This window comes from Giraffa tippelskirchi, chromosome X (genome assembly GCF_054371585.1).
Source record: "Giraffa tippelskirchi isolate mGirTip1 chromosome X, T2T-mGirTip1v1.2.pri, whole genome shotgun sequence".
Taxonomy (NCBI): Eukaryota; Metazoa; Chordata; class Mammalia; order Artiodactyla; family Giraffidae; genus Giraffa; species Giraffa tippelskirchi.
In genome coordinates, this window is record NC_137289.1 from 64,652,328 (window position 1) to 64,676,072 (window position 23,745).

General features: G+C 39.0%; 1 protein-coding gene and 1 long non-coding RNA gene across 16 annotated transcripts in view; both read right to left on the bottom strand.

Annotated features, from left to right (window-relative positions):
• The window catches only part of DIAPH2 (diaphanous related formin 2), a 952,992-nt gene that overhangs the window by 927,722 nt on the left and 1,525 nt on the right, over positions 1–23,745 (bottom strand). The gene's annotated exons all lie outside the window — the stretch shown is intronic.
• Positions 17,063–23,486, bottom strand: LOC145536284 (uncharacterized). Its single transcript, XR_014075735.1, has 2 exons — positions 21,385–23,486; positions 17,063–19,416 (listed from the first exon to the last, which is right to left on the bottom strand). It is a non-coding gene; the product is annotated as an uncharacterized LOC145536284 (long non-coding RNA).

Sequence of the window (23,745 nt, forward strand, 5' to 3'; positions counted from 1 at the left end):
ATTCATCCTACCTTGAAGGCTGGGTCACATCAGAGTAAGCCTAGGTTAACTGAATGACAGTTCATCTGCATTTGAAAAGGACTGTTAGGATACGGGAAAGGTTCCAAAGTCCCCCTATCAGACCTCATTTATAAATGACATTTAGTAACTTTCTTACCAAAATTCCTACCAAAAATGCAGAATACTGAGACAAATGTCAACATAGAAAGACATAGAATCCCTTAAGACTACCTAAAAAAACCATAAATGTTCCAGGAAGTCTACCCCTGGATAAAGTTTTCTAAAAAATCTGTAATTATAAGAACTCAATCACTATATTTTAAAATAATTCCCTACTTTTCCATTTCCACAAAATAAAATTTCAATATTCAATAAATGCCTTAACCTCTCATGGAAAGGAAGTTATAATAAATTAATTTGTGATTTGTCAAATCTGAAAAATGAGAATACAATCTGCCTGACTACCATAGTCATCCAGTAAACAATTTGAAGGCATGTTGGTCCCTCAACTATGCCCAGAAATGGCAGAGTATTGACATGCTATCTAGAATTTCATTTCAGAGCATAGAAAATGAGCCTTCACTGTATAGTACTGTACAGATATGGTAAGGTCCAGCAGGTGGGGTTACTCTTTAAAAGTTGATTTAAGTGAAGAATTATTAAAAGTAAAAATTATTTTCAACATTTTATTGTAACTTACAACATGAAATATACTTCATCCATTAATCTTCTGATATAGAACTAAGGCCTTTTGTTTTAATATAGGCTCCATAGCAAGAGTTCAGAGCAGTCTTCCTTTCATAAACAATACCTTCAATGCATTCCCTACTATCTGCATTTTCTCTAGAATACAGACCTTAAAAATACCCGCAAAGCCATAGAAACCCTTTCAGATTTTTGTGATTTTACTCCAGACTTTCAGTTGCCTCATCTGTGCTTAATGCAATGGGCTATCTTTTCAGCTGGCTTATTAATTCATGCAAAACACTTCTACTTAATTTTCATTGAAGTATCTCTTTTTACTCACACTCACAGTTCATCAGTTTCATGATGTTTATGTAAATTATATAATTACAATAGCAATTATAGATGGCAATATCGGTTTGGGAACAAATAAACCAACTCTTTGGTAAGCGATTCAACAGATAGGAACAGAAGGCAGTTTCTAAATTATTAGAAACCAGTGCTTTTAATGCTATCCATCATTTGCCTCAATAATCAAATTGTCTAAGCTGAGAAATTGCATTTCACCATTTGTGGGTAAGAAATATGAAATGATTTTTTATTAGTTAATTACTGCTTATATTAACCCATTTTGAAATATATCCTAGTCACAAACTTAGAAGAACCACTCTTCTTGTCCTATTTGCCTATCCTCAACTCCAGAAGCCTCTCTGCTGCGCTCATGGAAGCAGTCATGAATAAAGAGAAGCTCTGAGAGAGATGGGCTCATAAGTGAAGAGGCAAGACTTCAAAAGTAGAAAGAGCTTAGAGCCTATTATTCCCAAGGAAGAATCTTAAATCAGAGCTGCTTATATAACCATCCACTCCCCTAAAACAATCTTTCATTGTCTAACTTTATTCACTTTCTTGTGCTACCTGCTGGATATTTTACCAAGCAATACATTTTAGTTAACCATCTTTTAAAAATAACAATAACAAAGCACCTGCAGAGACAATTTTAGCATAACTTAGCTCCTTCTGATAGTTAGGGGAGAGAAGTTATATGACAGAAATGAGGAGCTTAGGAAGAGGAGGTAGGGAAATTTTGGAATACTGAGGAACATGGAAGATCTGGGAGGGGGGAATCACAGAAGGAGGGTTGTCATCTGAAGGGAGGGGCCTCATTATATAGAAAAGGGGTACACAAAGGGATTTGGGGAATCCAAAAGATAAAATTCACCAATTTCAAAATACTGCCAAGGGTCAGCCTTGTACCTAGAAAAGAGATAGGAAGAATCATTGATCCTATACCACATGGTACATGATTGCTCCCAGAGCCCAGACTCATACTATTAATAAAACAATGCACATGAAATGCACATGAAATGCACATTAAGTGGGATTTGAAAAGGGGGAGCTACCCTGGGAAGCTAACCTCCCCGCATAACATGTTTCCAAAGAAACAATGTTTTCAGAGATTTAAAAAATAAAAATCTCTTACAAACACTTTTTGGAATACAGTATGTTTCTAGTGTCCATAGTAATAAAGAATACTCACAGAGTAAAATTGAAAATGTAAGAGATTAAGGAAAGTTATCATTTGCAACAAAGCAGTGGTTGTCATTAAACCACCATCACGATATGCTACAGCAATGTGTCAACCTTTGCTAACCTTTGACCCTCTGGATAAAAACTGCACACACTAAAAGGATTTTGACACACCTCCGCCCAGGGATTCTTTGTGCAACGCCTCCACCCAAGTTAGGTTAAGGTGAGGATATGCTATTTTCTGTCTATTCCAACTGTTAGTCACAATTTTGTAGATTTTTTTTCAGCTTGCATTAAGAAAGCAGGTAGGTTTTTGAATATGCTTTTTCAATCAAAACACACAGACCCAGGACATTTTTATATCCTCCTCTAGGAGTCATCCTCTCCTCCCACATAGTAGAGAGGGTTTCTGGTCTAACAAGCTACCTCGGTACCTAGCAATATCTCACATTCACCTAAAGATACTGTGTCCAAAGCCAAACTCCTCTTCTCACCTACTTCCCCCTCTCCCTACTCTACCATGCCTGTTTTTCATTCTCCGTTCCAGATCCTACCCCAATTCAGTCAATCACCAAGGCTGGCAGCTTCTACATACTAATCTTCACCCCTATTACCACTGGCCTAGTTTAGCTGTTCATTTCATATCTCTACTACTAGTATAACTTCTCTGGTCTTCTGGCCTCCAATTTCACCTCGTTCCAATCGTTTTTCCTCACTATTTTTTTAAACTTTTTATTTTATATTGGGGTATAGCCAATTAAATGTTGTAACAGTTTCAGGTGACTCAGTCATACATATATATGTCTCACTATTTTTCAACTTTTGGATTCAGCGTTAAAAACTCAAATGCATATGGATTCTAAGCAGGTGATATAATTGGGTGATGCAGCAAAGGAAATGTCACCTAACACTAGACTCCAAGTGGAAATGCAATAAGGGGTGGATTGTAGTAAATCCAGGAATACCTGGCCCATTCAAATGGGATCTTATTCAAGGACACTGGACTGCTGACAGTCACAAGGGAAGATGTGTTCAGTATTATAAAATTATGCTGATATTTCAAGGGAGGCCAGAAATTTGGATTTATATGTGTAAACTCCCAATTTTTAAGAGCTGGAAAACAAATCAAAATGTAAAAATCATACTGCCAAGACTGCAAGCTAAACCAAACTAATCTGCAGGCCAGATGTGACCTGCAGGGCTGCCATTTTGCAAACTGTGCATGACATCATTGGTTCTCCAACTTCAGGGTACAGAATCATCTGGGCAGTTTATCAGTGCAGATTCCCAGGGCCCACACCTGAGAATCCAAAAGGATTCTCATTCAGCTGGTTCACTGGAGCTCCAGAATATATGTTTTTTTTTAATAGCAAGCTTTTCTGGTGGCCTTCAGGCAAGTGGTCCTGTTTTAGGTCCACTTTTCAACAAACTTGTATGAAAGGGAATCTAGGGGATTAGAGGGAATGAAAAAAATGGCAACTATATTTCTCATCCATTTAAAAGACCTTAAATATTCTTATCTGCTGTCCCAGGGAAATACAACTTATCATCATACTTGTTTCAACTTTAAACAATAGTGCTCATTCATTAACACATTTTCAAGTAACACACAAAACCAGTTAGGCTTATCAAGAAATTACTTTGTTCAATGTACTGGGCATCTCTCGTTAATAGTAGGGCAATGGCTATAATTACCATTAAAATATAAAGTGGTCTTCTAAAAAAAAATCAGGAATATTTCTTGTTTAGTATTATTTGTCTTTTATTTTAATGTTTTAATTGATTCAGTCTATAAGAAAATCCTGAAACAGAGTTTACCAAAGTCCATGAATTCATAGTGAACTCCTGTTTTGAATTCTGAATGCATGTTTCCCATGGGGAATATGGGGGGCAGGGAGAAAGAAGTACTCAATGAGTCAGTTCCTAGCCTATTTCAACCCAAATTATTAATCTTTCCTGTCTCTAAATCCAAGCCATTCATATAGTACTAATCAAATATTTATGTGTATACAAGTCATAAGGCTTCCCAGGTGACTTAGTGGTAAAGAATCTGTCTGCCAATGCAGGAGATGCAGGAGATGTGGAGTTCAATCCCTGGGTCAGGAAGATCCCCTGGAGGAGAAAATGGCAACCCACTCCAGTATTCTTGCTTGGAGAATCCCATGGACAGAGGAGCCTGGCGGGCTACAGTCCATAGAATCGCAAAGAGTCAGACATGACTGAGTGAGCACACACGCAAACAAGTCATATGCTCCTTCTAATCCTTGATAGCAAGTAGCTACATTTCACAACTCAATACCCTTCAGAACTAAATAGAATATTAGGAAACTGAACTACACTGCAGTATTTACTGAATAAGGGAGTAACATCTAAGGGACCTTAAACTGTGTCCCCCACTATTAGGCAAAGGGCAGGGAGGAACGAGTAACAGAGGGCTCTCATCAGCCCCAACACTTGGGCAATAAAGTCACAAGGTAGGGAGAGTGGGAGAGAGACTTGAGAAGTAACTGTTTCTAGCACCACCACATTTATGGAGATTACTGAGAAAGAAACAAAACAGAGACTTACTCCTACTCAGGATTGGGTCACCAAGTCCCAAGGCAACATCAGTGGGAAGGGGAGGCAAAAAGCCAGGCAATATTTTTAGATGTGACATACCAGGGGAGCCCGTGCTCAAGGGCCTTTCATATGGCCGTGTATTTATAACTCAGAGAATTCCTGTCCTCAGCTTTGGTAGTAATACCCTTCATACTTCAAGGGCTCAAAAGGGATTTCATAAGAATCACAAATCTCTCACGAGAAAGTTGTCTACCAAAGATGATTCATGTCCTATAGACTGATGTCTTTTTAGAATAATTTTGTAATCCAACAAGGAGCATGAAAAACTTCCCAGCCTATACCTTGCAAAATAATGTCCTGTTTTTATAGCTACAAACCGCTGCACAAAAAAATAATCATTCACTTTCAGTAAAACACATGATAGGTAATACCTCTACACTCAAGAAAGAGAAATAACCACAAAACATTCTATTTTGGCCTAAGTATCTTTGCCTTCAACTAAATGAAAACACTGAATAACAATTATGTATACAACAGAAAGAGAGTGGACTTTTAAGAGAGCAGCTAAATCTTAAAATCTTATATAAATATATATACATACACACATACATATATATGCATGTATAATGTATTAATAATTATAATTATGAATAATATATATTTATGTTCAAATGTATAATATATATGTTCAAATCAGCCTAATAATTAATAAAATAATGATAATAGATACTATTTCAGTCACATGTTACAAAACCGGCTTTGTGCCAAGAACCAGAACTAGATTAACACATACTTTGATAGCCTGGGTATGTGAAATCCCTTGCATATAGGCAAATTTTCATTCCTCTGGCTCTTATCTCTAATTCATTTGGGTCTCTGTAGTAATAAAAGCTTTAAAAGTTGTAGTAATAAAACTAACTTGACAGTATCTCTTAATATCAAGCTTACTTGTTTAAGCAGGGGACTTGAGTTCAAATCACAGCCCCAAGATGACTTTGCCATAGTGGGAAGAAATGCATCTCTTCTTACATTGTCATAGGAGATTCACACGTGAAAATGGAAATAAACCAACGAATCATGATAATACTGGAGCAAGGGTACTTTTACCTAGTTTTGTGTATCACAAATCTTGCGGCTTCTCTGGGATTATTCCGGGAACTGCAATTGAGCCTATAACATGACACATAAGTCTGACAGCAGCAGCCTTGTATGCTGAGCTACCTGACCTTTAGAGCAGTTATCTATGTGCAAAACAAAAGCCACCACCAACAAACAAAAACAAAAAACAAAAAAACTTTAGACTTAGAGGCACTGATCTACAGAAGCAATTGGGAGTGAGGGCCAGTTAGTTAAGTCGCTGCCAAATGTAAGTTATCAAAGTACCCTATTTAGGGGACATGTTTAGTTTCACAAGTTCAAAGCTGTCAAAGTATGCCAAAAGGTATCAGAATTAATAGATGCCTTTCTATTTACACTACAAACAGGCCAATTACCACGGAGTCTTGACAAAAGATTTTAGACTTTGTGATATTTCCAATTATAACAAGTCTAAAGGAAGGTCTGATGGGAAGGAAGGCCTATCACCTCACTCCCCTGCTTGGATACTCTTCCAGGTTTACAGAAAGGAGTCCAAACTGTTTAGAGAAGCATCTGGCACTCATTGTATGGAGCAGCTCTTCCCTTCCCACCACTCCCACTTGTACAACTGGGTCTCCCTGGCCTAACTCTTAAGTCCTTGAACTTGCGCCAACTCCCTAGCTCCCTTGCAGTGGTATGTAACTGTTCTCACTACAGGAATACCCTCTCTCCACTCTCTATCACTGTTTAAGCAGGACTTCCTGTACTTTAAGTCTCTTCTATTGCCCATCTTTCCATGAAGCCAGTCCTCCATTCACAGCGCTCTTCACCTGTGCAGTAGCATTTACCATGTTCGCCCTCCCACCTCTGGTTTGTACACACCAGACTCTCCAAGGCTGTGTTCCTAGTGGACTGGGACTACTGATTTTCATATCCTAATAATGTTTATCACAGTCTGGGGGTGGGTTTCACCAAAACGCTTATTAAATTATATTAAGTCTTGAACAGGAAGAATTTCAGAGCTAGAACTATTCCAACTAAGTAGCCTGCCCAAATCCTCAGTAGTAAAACTAACCATATTCAGCTCCAAATTAGATGTTTGTAGACAACTCCCAGCCAACTCCTCAAGCTCTATTCTTTCTCAGCTAACTCAGTCTAACAATGAGGAAATGTGTTCAGATACATTTATTAGACTTTTAAGGTTTGGGACTTTTAAGCAACAGTTAGAACTGGACATGAAACAACAGATTGGTTCCAAAGAGGAAAAGGAGTACGTCAAGGCTGTATATTGTCACCCTGCTTATTTAACTTATATGCAGAGTACATCATGAGAAACGCTGGGCTGGAGGAAGCACAAGCTGGAATCAAGATTGCCAGGAGAAATATCAATAACCTCAGATAGGCAGATGACACCACTGTTATGGCAGAGAGTGAAGAAGAACTAAAGAGCCTCTTGATGAAAGTGAAAGAGGAGAGTGAAAAAGTTTGGCTTAAAGCTCAACATTCAGAAAACTAAGATCATGGCATCTGGTCCCATCACTTCATGGCAAATAGATGGGGAAACAGTGGAAACAGTGGCTGACTTTATTTTCTTGGGCTCCAAAATCACTGTAGATGGTGACTGCAACCACGAAATTAAAAGATGCTTACTCCTTGGAAGGAAAGTTATGACCAACCTAGACAGCATACTAAAAAGCAGAGACATTACTTTGCCTACAAAGGTCCATCTAGTCAGGCTATGGTTTGTCCAGTAGTCATGTATGGATGTGAGAGTTGGGACTATAAAGAAAGCTGAGCACCGAAGAATTGATGCTTTTGAACTGTGGTGTTGGAGAAGACTCTTCAGAGTCCCTTGGACTGCGAGGAGATCCAACCAGTCTATCCTAAAGGAGATCATTCCTGAATATTCATTGGAAGGACTGATGTTGAAGCTGAGATTCCAACACTTTGGCCACCTGATGTGAAGAACTGACGCATTTGAAAAGACCCTGATGCTGGGAAAGATTGAAGGTGGGAGGAGAAGGGGACCACAAAGGATAAGATGGTTGGATGGCATCACTGACTCAATGGACATGAGTTTGAGTAAACTCCGGGGGTTGGTGATGGACAGGAAGGCCTGGCCTGCTGCAGTCCATGCGATAGCAAAGAGTCAGACATGACTGAGTGACTGAACTGAACTGACTGAAGGTTTGGGATAGGAGGAGAGAGAAAAATGGAAAATATGAAGTTATTTTCATAAAGTAGAAAAACATAGTTCATTTCAAAATTTTAAATAAGACTCTGTTATTTCTGAGAAGCCAGCAGGCTATCATAAAAGAGGGTGTATTTTGGAATTAGAATCAATTCACCTCTCTGAGACTCATTTCCCCGCTTTGTAAATGTGGGAAACAACTCTACTTCCCACAAATATTTAGGATAAAAATTAAGTCAGATGGTAACGTAAAGCTCCCACAACACTGCCTGGAGCATTTGTAGATGCTGAGAGAACGTTACTTCCCTTTCTCCTCCTCACATCTGAGTTGGTAAAAAGTGCTTCATATGATCATTCATATTGGGTTACAAAGCAAGTTCAGGCACAGCCTTCCTTCCCTTCAAGATCTTAACATTTCCAAATCAACAACCCATAAAAATAACTACCTGCTTTTCCATAACTCTGAACATGTGTACATGGTGTTCCCTCAGTTGAGAATGTCTTCTCTTTTAAACTTATCAAACTTTTCTTCATTCTTCAACATTCAGATTCTGATATGGCCTTTGCAAAGTCTCTCCCCTCCCTGGCAGGTTCAGTATGTGACATTCCCCAAGAGCACTCTGCTCACACTTGTTTATTACAGGACTTACTACTTTAGACTCATCTGTCCCTCTTTTTCTCACTAGGCCACAAGCTCAAGAGTAACACCTATGTGTAGCTGTTTTTATCCCCTCGATACTGTCTCGTACATAAGGAGGATTTGATGTGTGGAATGATCACAGACCATAACATCCATTTATAATGAGCACAACCGTGAACACAGCCACATGTGCTGCAGAATGAACTGGTTCTCTATGGGAAACTGCAAGTTAAAGAAGTGGGAGTTGACCATATCACTTTCAATCAGGCAATTAAGACTGTAAGGAATTTATGAAAAAAAAAATGGAAGGAAAGTATGTACTAGTCACTGTGAAGAGAAAAAAAGATAAGAGGTCATTTCAGGCATATGGACTAACATAGCTAATGGCTTCACTTAAATAAAGGGGCAAAACAGAGAAAGGAAGATAAGAAGACTAAAATTAGGTAACTTAACAGTAACCCTAAACATGAATATAAGCTTGGTCCCGACGAGTCGGGTGAGAAGTAGTTACTGACTTTCACTGGTCAAATAGGGAAGTTAACCTTGATCCCAACCGGAACAGAAACCATAAAGGCCAGTCAGTGACTAATATTATTGTAATACAGTCTGGTGATAAGAGAGGCAAGAGTAAACTTCATCATGAATAAGTAAGCTTGATAAATACTGTGTGTGTGTGTGTGTATGTGTGTGTGTGTGTACGCACGCATGCACGCACATTAAAGGGAGACGAGTGTCAAGTTAATTATTATTTTCCCTGAGAAAAGAAGAATATTAAAACCACTGCCAAAAAAAAAAAACAAACACTGGCATAAAGTATTTCAGGTTTCAGATGGGTCTCAGATAAATGAATCAACAACTATATACTGGTTTTAGAAGCACTCCTCCAGAGTTAGGAGACATATTTCAGCAAACAGTGACACAGTATTGAACTGAGATGTCAGAGAAGCTAGAAAAGCTTGGCCTCAACTGCATTCAGGTAGCCCAGGAAGAGGCATATGATCACCTGCAATTAGACGTGGAGAAGAGCAGATAGAGTGAGTTGTTTTTGAGGTGAGAGGCAAGGAAAGCTGTTACTTTTGGCAGTCAACCAATTCAGAGGCAGAAGCTGCCCGAGAAGACTGGACTGTGGAATCTAAAATCCATATAGACGATGATCTCAAAATGATCAGTGTGAAAAGTTGTTGAGTATCAAGGAACCAGCAGATGGAAAAACAGCCTTTTAAACTCATTAGGATAAAAATGAACATTTTTCTTAGAGGTCAGAAATGAGAGAAGTGATAAGAGGTATCGCTTACAACTACAAAGTTATCAATAGTCCAGCCCAGCAGGTAATCCAATAATGGAAAGGGAAGAAATGAAAATAAAATTGGTGAGAGTCAATGAAATAAACGATGTTTCCTTGAAGATCTGGCCCTGTCTCAAAACAGAGGAAAGGACAGAATGGAGAGACATTTTGTGCAGGAGAATTCTTTGTCATGGGGGGCTATCTCACACATCACAGAATGTTCAGCAGCATCCTTGACATCTATTCACTACATACCAGTAGCATCCTCGCCTATTTGACAATCAAAAATGTCTGCACATTGGACAATAAAAAATTACCAAGTGCCTTCTGGGAGGTAAAAGTGCATCCCACTGAGAACCACTGCTGTAAAGAAAATGAACCTACTTTTGGGGTCAGAGGAATCCTACATCCTTCCTTAATATCTGTCCAAAGCACAAAGTTCTTTGGGTTAGATGAGGTCAAAAACCAAAGAAGGACATCAGCAACCATGACCATATTTGGAGGAAACATGAAATTGTAAGAACAGATAGGAGAGGTATTTGAAAAACAGAAAATTTTCAAATAGTCTGCTTAGTTAACTGCTGTCCCAGTTACATTTATATCATTATGTGAGCTTAAGACAGCCTTTACCTCCTAGTTGGTACACAGCTCTATGAAAAGAATGGTACATAGTTCTATGGTACATATTGATAGTACATAGTTCTATGAAAAGTAATAATCAAGAAATTTCAGCTCATTAAGATAAGTGATCAGAAGGGTGAAATAGCCCATTTCCAGGCATACACCGGTGTATTCGTGATCTATTTTACTCATTACCTTTTGTCTAAAGGTTCCCTTTTCCTTTGGGGAGGGATGATGGTTAAGGTTGAGGAACCAGACCTCAAATCACATTATGCGCTTCCCTGTCACTTGGCACCTAAGCCCATAGTTTAGGGCTCTATTACTCGTCAACACATCAATGCAAAAATAGTTTGTCACAACACTTTCAGCAGCCTAATTAAAAAAGACAGCACTTGGCTGAATATGTCACACTTCTTTAGCAGCCAATCTTCAGGAAAAGCAGGAAGGAGAAGGAAGCAGCAGGAGAAGGTAGGTGGTTCTTGGCACTCCCCTCAACATGAAACAATGCATGTTGTATACTTGTATAACAGGAGATAGCATTAGCTTTTCCAAAGCAGTTTTGCTTCACATAAAATTTCACAAACAAACAGAAGGAGAGTGGGGAGGGAAGGAGAGATAGAAACTACCAGATGAAGCAGGCAGGATGGCTTCCAAAGTAACTGGTTCAAAAGCTACTCTCTTCCTGGCTAACAAACAAAAGACAAGAGTGAGAGAATCATATGCAATATGCAACAGTAATAAAATACAGGAGGCCTTGTGTTGTGGTGGTGGTAGTTGAGTTGCTAACTCGTGTCCAACTCTTATGACCTCATGGACTGTAGACTTCCAGGCTCCTTTGTCCATGGGATTCTCCAGGCAAGAATACTGGAGTGGGTTGCCATTTCCTTCTCCAGGCCTTGTGTTGACCATGGCATTATTTGACAGAGACCAGCCTGGTTTTTTGTGCTTTTTTTAAATTAAGAATTATCTTCATGCATCCTTAAAATCCATGGCCTTATCACTTTCATCCTCATGGATCTCTTCTAATAAGTCTGACCCACTATGGACCCACTACTTCATGGCAGTGAATCAAAGAATCTTAACTTTTGATTATCAGTGACACTAAAATGAATGGCCCCTGAACTCTCCCTTCTAAATTAGACATAAGCATAGTACAAATCTGGGCTTCCCTGGTAGCTCAGTCGGTAAAGAATCCACCTGCAGTGCAGGAGACCCTGGTTCGATTCCTAGATCGGGAAGATCCTCTGGAGAAGGGGATCCCACTCCAGTATTCTTGGGCTTCCCTGTTGGCTCAGATGGTAAAGAATTTGCCTGCAATGTGGGAGACCTGGGTTTGATCCCTGGGTTGGGAAGATCCCCTGGAGGAGGGCATGGCAACCCACTCCAGTATTCTTGCCTGGAGAATTCCATGGACAGAGGAGCCTGGTGGGCTATAGTCCATGGGGTCGCAAAGAGTCGGACATACTGAGCAACTAAGCACACACACAGAGTACAAATCTAGAGCCGGTCCAACCATCACCAGTACAGAGAACCACTCAGTCTTCAGATCTATAGAGCTACTCTGAAGTTTAGGGTCTTAGGTAGTATAGGCCAAATCTTGGTTAAAAACATGGATTTTTATAATCACACTGGCCTTGAATTCAAAATTCACCACTGCATAAATTCAGGCAAGTTACTGATCAACTCTGAGCCTTTCTTCCACACCTATAAAATAACATTGTGAGAATCAAACGAGTTAGTATTAATGGAGATGGGGATCTCCACCATCCATCCCCAAGCACCCCTGCACATTCTTGCTGGGTTTGCCAAGAATGAAAGGCTGGACAACGCTTCAGCGAAGCCATCTCCCAAGGCTGTGTTTGTAGCAAGTGACTGTGATGATGAGGTAACAGTGTCACCCCAGACAAAGAGCAGGCTTGCTTCTACTTAGCATAAAAGTGGGAAGTCTGCCAAGCTCAGTGTTCCCCTCCTGTAATGCCACTGACTGCCTGGGTAGGCATCCATCCTGGGCTACCTCGTTTGAATTAGGACCATACTGAACCAGCCATGTCACGTTGACATTCTAGTTACTGCTTTTGCAATGAATAAGAAACCATCTTTTGCCACTGATCCAGGAGTCTTGAGTCTTCTGTAATCATCTAGGAAGCAGTAACAGGACAAAACCCCAAACTCTGCAATGTACTTGACAAATACATGCAAGGCACTTAGGGTAGCAACTGGCACATATGATCTTGTTGGTTATTGCAAATCCACCCTGGAAAGGCTCGAGTACTACACTCAGTCAGTGAACCAAGGCTACCACCCAAGGAGTATGATGACCCAGAGCAGAGCCAGCAGGGTTCTGCAGACAATGCATGGTTAAAACAATATTGACATTACCTTCACTAAACTAGACTAACTCAGACTTCAGAAACGGGGCAGTAAAACTAACCTATATTTTTGTCCATTAGCGTTCAGCCTTAAACAGTCATCTTTCATGACTGTCAACTTTTCTTCTAACTAGAACCCAGATGTCATGTATTTATGTTAGGTCAGATTCATTACAGCTCTCCATAACTTTTGACTCCCAGAATGTCAGAGCTGAATGGAATCTTGGAGACTGTTTATTTCAACTTCCTTATTTGACAGAATAAGCTGACACCAAAAGGGAAACAAGATAAATGGCTTGCCCAGCATTACATTTTAAGAAGTAGTTAGCTTACTCTCTATAGAACTTCTTTAAATTGCCAGAAACTAACTCCTAAAAAAAATACAACTTAACAGGACCAGTTAGATGTCTTATTAACAGCTTATTTCAACTCTGTACAGCATATAAAATACTCTTGTTGTTCAGTCACTAAGTTGTGTCTTATTCTTTGTGAACCTATGGACTATAGCATGCCAGGCTCCTTGGGGTTCTCCAGGCAAGATTACTGGAGTGGGTTGCCATTTCCTTCTCCAAAAGAATCTATATGCTAAGTACTAGAATCAGGTGAGACACAGTCTCTGCAGAAGAAGTTTAAGTTTAGCAGCACGATATTTAAACAGTTATAAACTACAGGGGCAGGGAGGTCTGGCATGCTGCAGTCCAAAAGTCATGAAGAGTTGAATACAACTGGGCGTCTGAACAACAACAAAACTACATTAAGTGACAAGGAAGCAAGAAAGTGTTACGTGCAATACTGAAAAGACTGTTTTTTTCCCCTATAGGCAGTGGATAGCCAGCTAAGATTTTTTCAAGCAGTAGTTATATAAATGTTGGATATGCAAGAGACAAAATGGAGCAAGTCCAGTAATAAAGTTTTTCTGACATTCCAGGGAAGAGATGAGGACATTAAATAAGACAATGGCAGTGGAACTGTTGGAATGGCATTTGAGAAATACAAGTGGTATGACTTGGTGAAAACCTTGTACCTCTCCCACAAGAAAACTATAGTGCTAGGGACTAAAATGGAAAATGGTGATTAAACCCCAAGATCAGCCTCTGATCCCCTTAATTTCACTCACATCTAAACCTTTCTTCTTAATCCAGGCTCAAAGCCAATCCACATTCCAGGAGCAGGCCTTGAGTGCAGCTGCTTTGCCACTGGGTAAGGTTTTCTGATCTGGGGTCCCTCAGACAGGACTGCCCCTTCCCCTGCTGCCTCTTGTTCATTCTTTTTTTCTCCTGCCTTACTCTTTTTGGCCTCTGGCTCAGTCCTGGGCTCTTAGATTCTATAAAATAAGATGTACTTTGAAAACATGAAGGGGTGGTACTAAGAACAAAATACGGCTTCTACTAGTTTAGGGCAACATGGTTGGTGACAGGTATAGATAGGAAATGCTTTTAAATAAATCTATCACACTCAGTAACTGATTTCATATCCAATGTCCACCCTTCTGCACGTTACCTCTGTGGCCAGGTAGCAGCATACGTCATTAATAATATTCACAGAAACCAGTAAAAACAATAGTGATGATCTTCAGGGTTGGAAACACGCAAGTGATAACAGATTACTTAAAGGGAAGGGGTTGAAAGCAAGGGTTTGTAATAGAATATTTTGATCCACAATTAGCTACAACAGAGCTGGTAGGAAGAGCATGGAAAATTGGGTCCAGAGCCCTACACAGTTCCTAATTTAAAGTACAACTAATGCCTCAGTTCCATTTTACACAGAGATATGGCCACTTAAAGTTTAGTATTTGGTCTCATACCTACTCAGCTTATATAAAAATGGAGGATTTGGATCTCTCAGAAATTCACAAGACCATCTGAAAATAGTTTGATAAAGGAAGCACAAGATATACGGAGCAAGCTTGAGAATTTAGACATTAGGAAACATGAGCTAGCCCTGCTTCAGTAAAACAAATATATGAAAAGCCAAACCACCAGCATGTATAAAATCCAGGCCATTTTTATTTTTTTGCATTGTAAAATTATTCTTCCCTTCAATAGCTTGTTTAAAGACCATTAGCTACTCAACCAAAGGGGAGGGAAAATGCACGCTAATGCACTGCCAATGAAAAACAAGCTGTGAAGTCAGCCCAAGAAAAGATTATTTCTACTCACAAATGTTTCATGTACACCTTGACTCTTCTGGAACACATTGATTTTGTAATGGGAGGTATTAGACCGCAGAGCATATTATTAGAGGAAATGCTTCTGCCATATTTATTTTAACCCATTTTAACTTTCTCTAAGTTACTTCTGTGTATCATGGGCAATGTAAGCGAAAATGAATTGGACTTATGACATAAACTTCAAAAAACAATGCAGTCTTACTCATATGATCTGTAACCACATGAAGCACTCTTGAGGCACAAGAATGTCAAGAAAATGACTGGGAGGAGGGCAGAAAGGGAGGAGGAGCCTTAGGTCAGAGAAAGTAATCAACATACTGAACCTGCAGCCTCGATCTCCAAGGACACAATCCTCTACATTTGAGGGCTGCAATCATATATAAGCAGGTTTCGAAAAACATTGCACATACATGGACACCTTATATTGTCTATTTCAGAATCAATGACAAATGGAAAAATACCTATTCTAAATGAGACATTAAACTAAGTTCTGGGCCTTGCTGAATTTCCTATTTGGTGTGAGAATAAAATCCACCTGGTCTTAACTGCAGTAGCTAGCCCGCATGGCACCTCTGTGTGAACTAGAAATAGTAGTCCCCGGAAGTCACAGTCCTGTGACTCGGCAAATGATTTGGTAAGTGACCTGTGACTCGGCAAATGATTTGGTAAGCGATTTGACCTCTGTGGTCTCACACCCGTGAGCAGGGCTCAACCATACACAGAAACCCCGGTCTTGATTATACATGTAAGTTCAAAATGTCCGTGTGCAGTCTACACAGGACTGAGAATTTTCCACATAGAATCTTCCTAAGCACCTTCAGCCAACATAATACGCTATTAAGGCTTTGAGATTTTATCAGTGATGGATTTCAAAGCACACAACACACCACCTCCAGAGTTGTCTTTTCCTCAAGCAAAATAAAAGAAGAAAACCCGCCACCTGTCCAGCCCAAACAATTATCAATCATCACCTGTTTTGAGGAAAATCAATCCAGATGATTGGGTGAGCCTAGAAGGTGCAGGCTGGAGATTGGTTAGCAGTCTAAAGCTACTTGAGTCTGAAGAGCTCGAGAAATTATATGCCTATCACCGCCCAGCACGAAATTGCTGTCTGGAAGTAGTGGTTACACGATTTCGTTAGTAAATCTGTGTGGAGTCTAGGCCTTTTGCCCAAGCTGATTTCTCATACTTACCCACTCCACCCATCCCCAGCTCCTCATTAGGGTAGCCTGGCTTTCAATTTTAACCCTACAAATGTCTAAATAAGGAAACTTAATAGTTCAGAGTTCAGAACAAAGCTTTGCTCACCCAATTATCCCCAGGCAGCAACCTAGAGTGTTTTAAAAAGGCTAAAAAACAAAGACAGATGCCAAGTACCAAATTGGTCTTTGTATGCAAATTGAAACTAGAGCTAGTAACATGAACTTAGTCATACAGGGCACCTATCAGAGAGTTCTATGAACCCTTGATTGACAAAACAAGAAGAGGATCCTTTGCCCAACTATCTACAATACTCCCCTGGGAGGGAATTCTTGCACATAACCCCACTCCACAAACTGCAAAATGAAGAACATGTGATTACCCAATTAGTGAGTGGAGCCAAAAGTCTTAATTTAGTCTCTTTTCTCAGCACATAGTAGCTGTTCTAAGGAGCCTCTCCACACGTGTATGTATAGTCAACCTTTCCAGGTATTTCTACAGAATTGAAGACAGAAGTGAACTTAACTGGAGCTGATACATATGATAGATATGATACTTTATGTGGAGCAACTTTGAACGACATTTTGCCATTAATTTAAAGCTGCATTTGTATAAAGAGCTCAATGAGATGTACATTAATTAGGCACACACTAAAAACCTGTTTTTTGAGGCAACTGGGGATATTGGATTATGAGTTGAGTGTCAGAAGATACTGAGATGATACCAAGGAATATGTTAATTTTGAAAGATGTGACAGGGGCATAGTGGTTACTTTTTTTTTTTTTTAAGTCAGTCATTTTTAGAGATGCACACTGAACCACATAGGAGTAAAATGACACAATATCTGGGATTTGTATTAAAGTACTTCAGCAAGGAAAAAAATAAAGGATGGATGAAGCAAATACTGAAAATCAAAACTACTATACATAGTTAATGGATATAATAGCCCATGGTGGTTCATTATACTATCCTCTCTAATTCTTAGTAGGCTGAGATTTCTCATACCTTTTCTTAATAAAGCCTTATTAACTAGCCCATATTACAAATAATGTGAAAACTCTATTTTAGTTCTTTTACTTTTTGCTGGGGAAGACCAGCAAATTAAAGGTAGATAAAAATTCCTGATAATTTTAAGCAGATCTTTACCAAAGCATGTGGATATCTATCACAGAAGAACAAACAGATTTTTTACGGATCGTACCCAGCATCTTGTCTCCCCTGGATGAGCACCAGAATTGCTAGGAGATTGAATCAATAGCCTTTGAGAAATCACTCATTCCTAATGAAGTCGTGGATTCCTACCTACGCCTGCCTGAATAGCTACCTGAGGAACTTCTCACTTGTACTAGGCACCACAACAGAGCCCTGACAGAGAGAGAGACTGGAGGCCAACTTGCAGTTCTGTATCTGGCAAGCAATGTAGCTGACTCTTGCTAAAGCCATACAGAAAGACCTTCCTTAAACCAAAGCCTGTGTAAATGGTGATGAGTAAGATTTTGCTTTCTATGTTCTTTTGTGAGAAAGGCACCCATACCCTTTTTCCCAGGCCACTTCACAGAAAGCAAGCAAGGATTAGGATTCAGTTGAATGTCTGTTCAAGCCACAGCCCAAGTAAATAAGTTAGACTGAAACCAATTCAGCCTCATCAGGTAAGTTTTACATTAGGACAAATTGATTAATTTCTATTCTTATTACTTACATTGATAATAAATAGTTACGTGAAACTGCATCTCAACTTTCCTTTGCATGCATCATTTTTTGAGCTGCCTTCCACTTGAGTGTCTTTTATAAGATATCTACCTGGATCAGAAGTATATAACTGTATTTCAAATCACCTGGCCATCATGTTAATTTCTTCAGTCATGAGACAAAAGTAAGTATGAAACAGCCAAAATCTGATGGAAGGAACTGGTCTCTTCTGCATGACAGACTGAAATGTAGGACCAAGAGAAAGTTGGGTCTTCAATAATCATCCGTATGGTGCTACTGATACCCAGTGATACTTGGTCAAATGTGCTATTTCATGTAAATTAGCATGTGTGCACTATTTTCAAAGCATCCTGTTATTTACAGTGTTGAGATCAGGTTGGAAAAGTATATGATTTTACTTCAATGACATGTTGCTACTGCCAGAGCTCTTGGCATTCAGAGTGAAATCTAGGTAGATTAAAATGATAATTGTTCCAAAAAGGAATAAAAAAAAGAGATTTCATAATTTTTCACTTTCAAAGTCCCTGAAGCACAATGACTCAGTGCTGTATCTAACTTTGACAATAGAACTGAGAGCTTTTAAACTTATCTCTAGGTCAGACTCCTTAACACATCAGTGACTCAGTTTTCTTATTTGTACAACAGCAGTAAGCTGCCTGACAAGACAGATTGTCATAGATATCTAGTGAAACTTTTTTAACAGAAGTTTTAAATGCCTCAAACTGATACATGGAAAGACAAGGATACCCTGATTATTTTTTTTTTAATTACAGTGAAAAAAAATTAAACTTACACCTTACATTTATTAAACAAAACAAATTATTTGCAGAAGGATAGAATGTATAATCTTTCAAATGGACAAACTGCAGAGAGAATAAGGAATCAACCAACAAATAACCTTATTATAGTACTTTGTATGATAATGTTAGAACTATCAAACTGCAAGAAAGCCATTAAACTATCCAATCACAATGCATTTGGTTCAGGTAGTACAAGGAGTTAACAATAGTGCTGTATATTTGCACAGCAATATAAAATTTCCTATATGCTTTCTCATTCATTACTGTGTTTTATCTAAATCACCTTGTGAAGGAAATCAGATAAGCATTATCTCTGTCAAACATTAAGGGCTCAAACCCTCTGGTATTAAATGGCTCATCAGAGATTACAAGCAACTAAAAGAATAAATACTGGAACCCAGGTCCTTTGGTCCTCTATTCTATTCTTTTGCTAATAATCCAATATCTTGTACTATTATCAATAAAATGTTACTTGGGTCATCAATAGTTTTTTTTTTTAATATTTACAGGAGTATAGTTGATTTACAATGTGCTAGTTTGTACAGCCAGAGAAGGCAATGGCAACCCACTCCAGTACTCTTGCCTGGAAAATCCCATGGACGGAGGAGCCTGGTAGGCTGCAGTCTATGGGGTCGCTAAAAGTCAGACACGACTGAAGCGACTTAGCAGCAGCAGTAGCAGCAGCAGTTTGTACAGCAAAGTGAATCAGTTATACATATACATATATCCACTCTTTTTCAGATTATTTTCCCATATAGATCATTACAGTGATTGTAATTGATAATACACATGTCAATTCCAATCTCCTAATTTATCCCTCCACTCCCCTACCCCCTGGATAACCATAAGTTTGTTTTCTATATCTGTGACTATTTCTGTTTTGTAAGTAAGTTCATTTGTATCATTTTTTTTGTTGGATACTGGTTCCCCACGTGGAAGTTTAGACTTCACAAGAATCCAATCAAACAAATAAGAGATTGAGCTAGAAGTTTCTCAACTTTCAAAATTACAGAAAGGACGCAAACATGTACAAATAGGTTCATTTGATGGGGTATATATTCTAAGAGAAAAAAAACAGCACATTTCTTTTTCAAAAAGTCTCTTTTCAACAATTCATATTCTCAAAATATCTGGCCTATAGGGATAGAATTCCCAGCTAATAATAACGTGTTGAGTACTTCTGCACCCCAGCACTGGTCTGCAAGATTTAAGAATAGGCATAAAGCGGGACCCTTGCCCAGAAGCATTTTAAAATCTATTGGACATATGAGATCAGCATATAACATTCAGACTCACGACAGTCAAGAGTTCGGAATAAGGAAGGGCTTTCAGAAAGCTGATGGTTTAATGGAAGAATGAGAGCATTATGAGACACCACCTGGATAGGTTAAATTTAAAAGGAAAAACATGGCAGACATTTCCGATCTGGTGAAAATGTTCAGGGTGTGTAGGAGGAAGGAGAGGTGATGGAGCAGCAGGAGGAAACAGAGATGCAGAGAAATATGCTGAGTAAAAGGATGAGTGGAGGCACAGCAGTTGGAATTCAGGTCTCCAACCCCAAACAGTGAACTCTTAGACACCATTCTGCTCCTCCTAACTGGTCTTCCTGCCTCCATTCTGGCACCCTTGTCCAGGAAAGTCTCCACTACATTAAGTTTCTTTCTGACACACAATTCTGATCAGCTCAGTCTCCTCAAATCTCTTCAGTGACTTACTATGACTTTCAGAAAGAAGTGGAAACTGCAACGTGGCATACAAACACCCATCAAGACCTGGACTCAATCTCTTTTCTAACAGGTCCACCATATGTAACTTTTGTTTCAGCCACTAACATCAATCCACAGCTCCTTTACTGGGCATGCTACCACATCTCTCTACCTTTGTATATATTGTTCTTTCACCCTTAAATGCCTTTCCCTCCTCTTCATCAATTAATGCCTTATTCTTCAAGCCTTGGTGCAAATACCACCTACTATGGTAAGCCTTTCCTTCCCACACTCAAGCATCCAATTTGAGTCAGACGCCTCTCCATGATGTTTCTATTATCACCCTCCTCTACATATTCCCATTGTTCCTTATCACACAGCTCTGTAATTGTTAACTAACTTCCCTGTCTCGCTCACTAGACAATGGCAGCTTTGTATCACCAACCTTCAGAATAATGCCTAGCATGTAGTAAGTGCTCAATAAGTCTTTGTGGCATACAGGAACCCACTATGCTCACCTTCATCAATTAAAATCAAAACATGATTAACCCAATTAAAAACAAACAACCAAATACTCAGAAAGTTATATAAGAACCAGAATATTAACTTCTGCTACTTCAAGTTACTAATGCAACTATACTATCTAAACAACCAAAGGCTTTAGGAATTATACAGAAACACAAAGTCAAAATGCAAAAATGTCAAAGAATGCTACGCCACCCTACCCCACGGTGTGTATGTGAGGAGTGCTGGTTCTACCTTTAACACTGTGCACTTAGCCGCATCTCTTTGTGATTATAGCCCTCCAGATTCCTCTGTTCATGGGATTTTCCAGGCAAGAATACTGGAACGGGTTGACATTTCTTTCTCCAGGGGATCTTCCTTACCTATGGATAGAACCCAGGTCTCCCTGCATCTCCAGCATCGGCAGGCAGATTCTTTACCCGCTGAGCCATCAGGGAAGCCTGCCTCTAACACTAGCCTCTCTTAATGGTTAAATCACTGTCTGAAATATGTGCGATTCAGGATGTCTCCTTCATGACACTTCCAGAGAGTTCTGAACTACTTGAGTTGACAAAATACATTCCATGGTTGACATCAAATTACTAATTAATTAAGATTCATGTTGTTTGATGACATGCTACAATCTGGGCCTAACCAGAGAGTTTACATAAAATACAAAGCTCTACTACTAAGGCATCATTCAAATTGTGATGAGTCCAAAACAAGGTTGCCTTCATTAAAAAGGAACAAAATAAAAGGGTCGTTATGAGGCTGTATATATGAAGAAAATGGAAGTAAGCTTTATTAAACTGATTTAACTAATCTCATGCAGAAGTCATTAAAAGTCCTGAAATGTTGCTCTGAAAGCTTCTAATACCCATCCAAAAGTTAAAGGATATAACATAAGTCATTCCTCTCTATAGAAAACGTGCCTTCCTTCTCCAGTTTCCCAGAACAATGAGAAACTAAATGAAAACAACTGAATCACAACCCTTATACTGTATGAATCCACTATACCATAGCTATGGAGTTAAATTTTCTACACGGTAGAAACTTTCATTTTAGCTAATACTATACAGATGCTTGTAATTAACTGCTTACTGCCAGAGGAACTATCTTCAATATCAACCACTCATGCAGTCAGTGCTATTTCCCTTCTCCCTCGTCGGTGACCTCCTCCTCTTCCCAGTTTCTTCAAGTGGAATCAACTCGTAATTTCCTTTACTCTCTGGTAACCCAACAGTTTTCATTCTTCTATAGGAGACACATGCCTTTAAGGAACTGATGAAAACTAGGGGGCCCAGAAAAATAAATGTATCTACCTACACTCAAATTTTTTCATATGATTTCAGTTTAAGAACTCTTATCCCCCATAATCACCTACACAAATAATTTCTATTACTATATGGCGCTCTCTTAAAACCTCCCACAACACCTTACACACACACACACACACACACACGCACACAAACACAATTAAGGACTACTACAGTGACTAACAACATAATACTCAAAATAATAAAATTTAGTCTAGGTAATGCTTTACTCTACCAACAATATTTTAAGAATCCCAGATGAACTCCTCTCTAAAAGGCCTTAGAACATGTTGAGCACTTCAATAAGACAACTCAAAATATGGAGTAAGGCATTTATTTTAAAAGTTTACCAAGTCTTATTATTTGGTCAACTTCCCTGCCTTAAAATGAACTGAAATGTCATCCCAAATATGTGTTTATGAAGTCTGACATGTCTGCTTGTAAAATCATGTAAGGCTCAAAAGTTATTTTGAGTACAAAAGAAAGTTCCCATTGATATCAACAAACTCTTGGATTCAAATACTTGTTCTAATGTATTAAGCTATGTTCCAACACCGAATAGTGTTAGCTAGGAACTGAAAGTGATACCATCTCATAACTATCTAGTTACCTTGTCAAAGCATAAAAGATGAAACAGGACAAATGACCAAAGGGAAGGGTAGAATCAAGGTGTTATTACTAACAGACAGAGATAAGTGCTTTTTCTTGAGCTCATACATCCCAAAAGTGGAAGGCTCTTGCTGGATGTACCAAACTTTGTGGAAACTATCAGTTCACTTTTATTTTTGTTTAAACTTTTAATCATTGTTTAAGCCAGTTCTGTATTGGGTCCAAAAAAAAAGAAAGAAAGAAGAAACATGATCACTCTTTTACTGCAAAATGATAAATTTCAAAAATCACATCAGGATTTTTATATATTAAACTTGGCGATAGAAACAAAACTTCTCTAAGTTTTGTAATAGCAGCACCCATTAAACCTCTGGCAGGGCAGATAATTCACAAAGAGCTTGTGACTCAGTTTCTTCACTTGTAAATACTAGAGGGGAGAGTGGTAACAGGACACATCAAGTTTGCCTCAAGTTAAGGTGGAAATGATGAGACCTTAGACTGGTTGTTTTATTACACCCTGCTAGGTCCCTTTCCACATAATAGAAGGCTGCAAGTTTCCTGTAACGATAACACTTTGATCACTATTTTCCAATCTGGACAGTCCATAATTGAAACGCAAACAGGGGGCAAGAGAGAGGCACAACAGGTTATCGATACATACTAAATGGCCAGATGGCCTAAGGAAAGTCTTTGGTTATAAGGTCACTGCCTCCCTCCTTATAACCCAGTTGCTGGTTAAAACTGAAAACTAAATATACAACATGTGGCTTTTGTGCT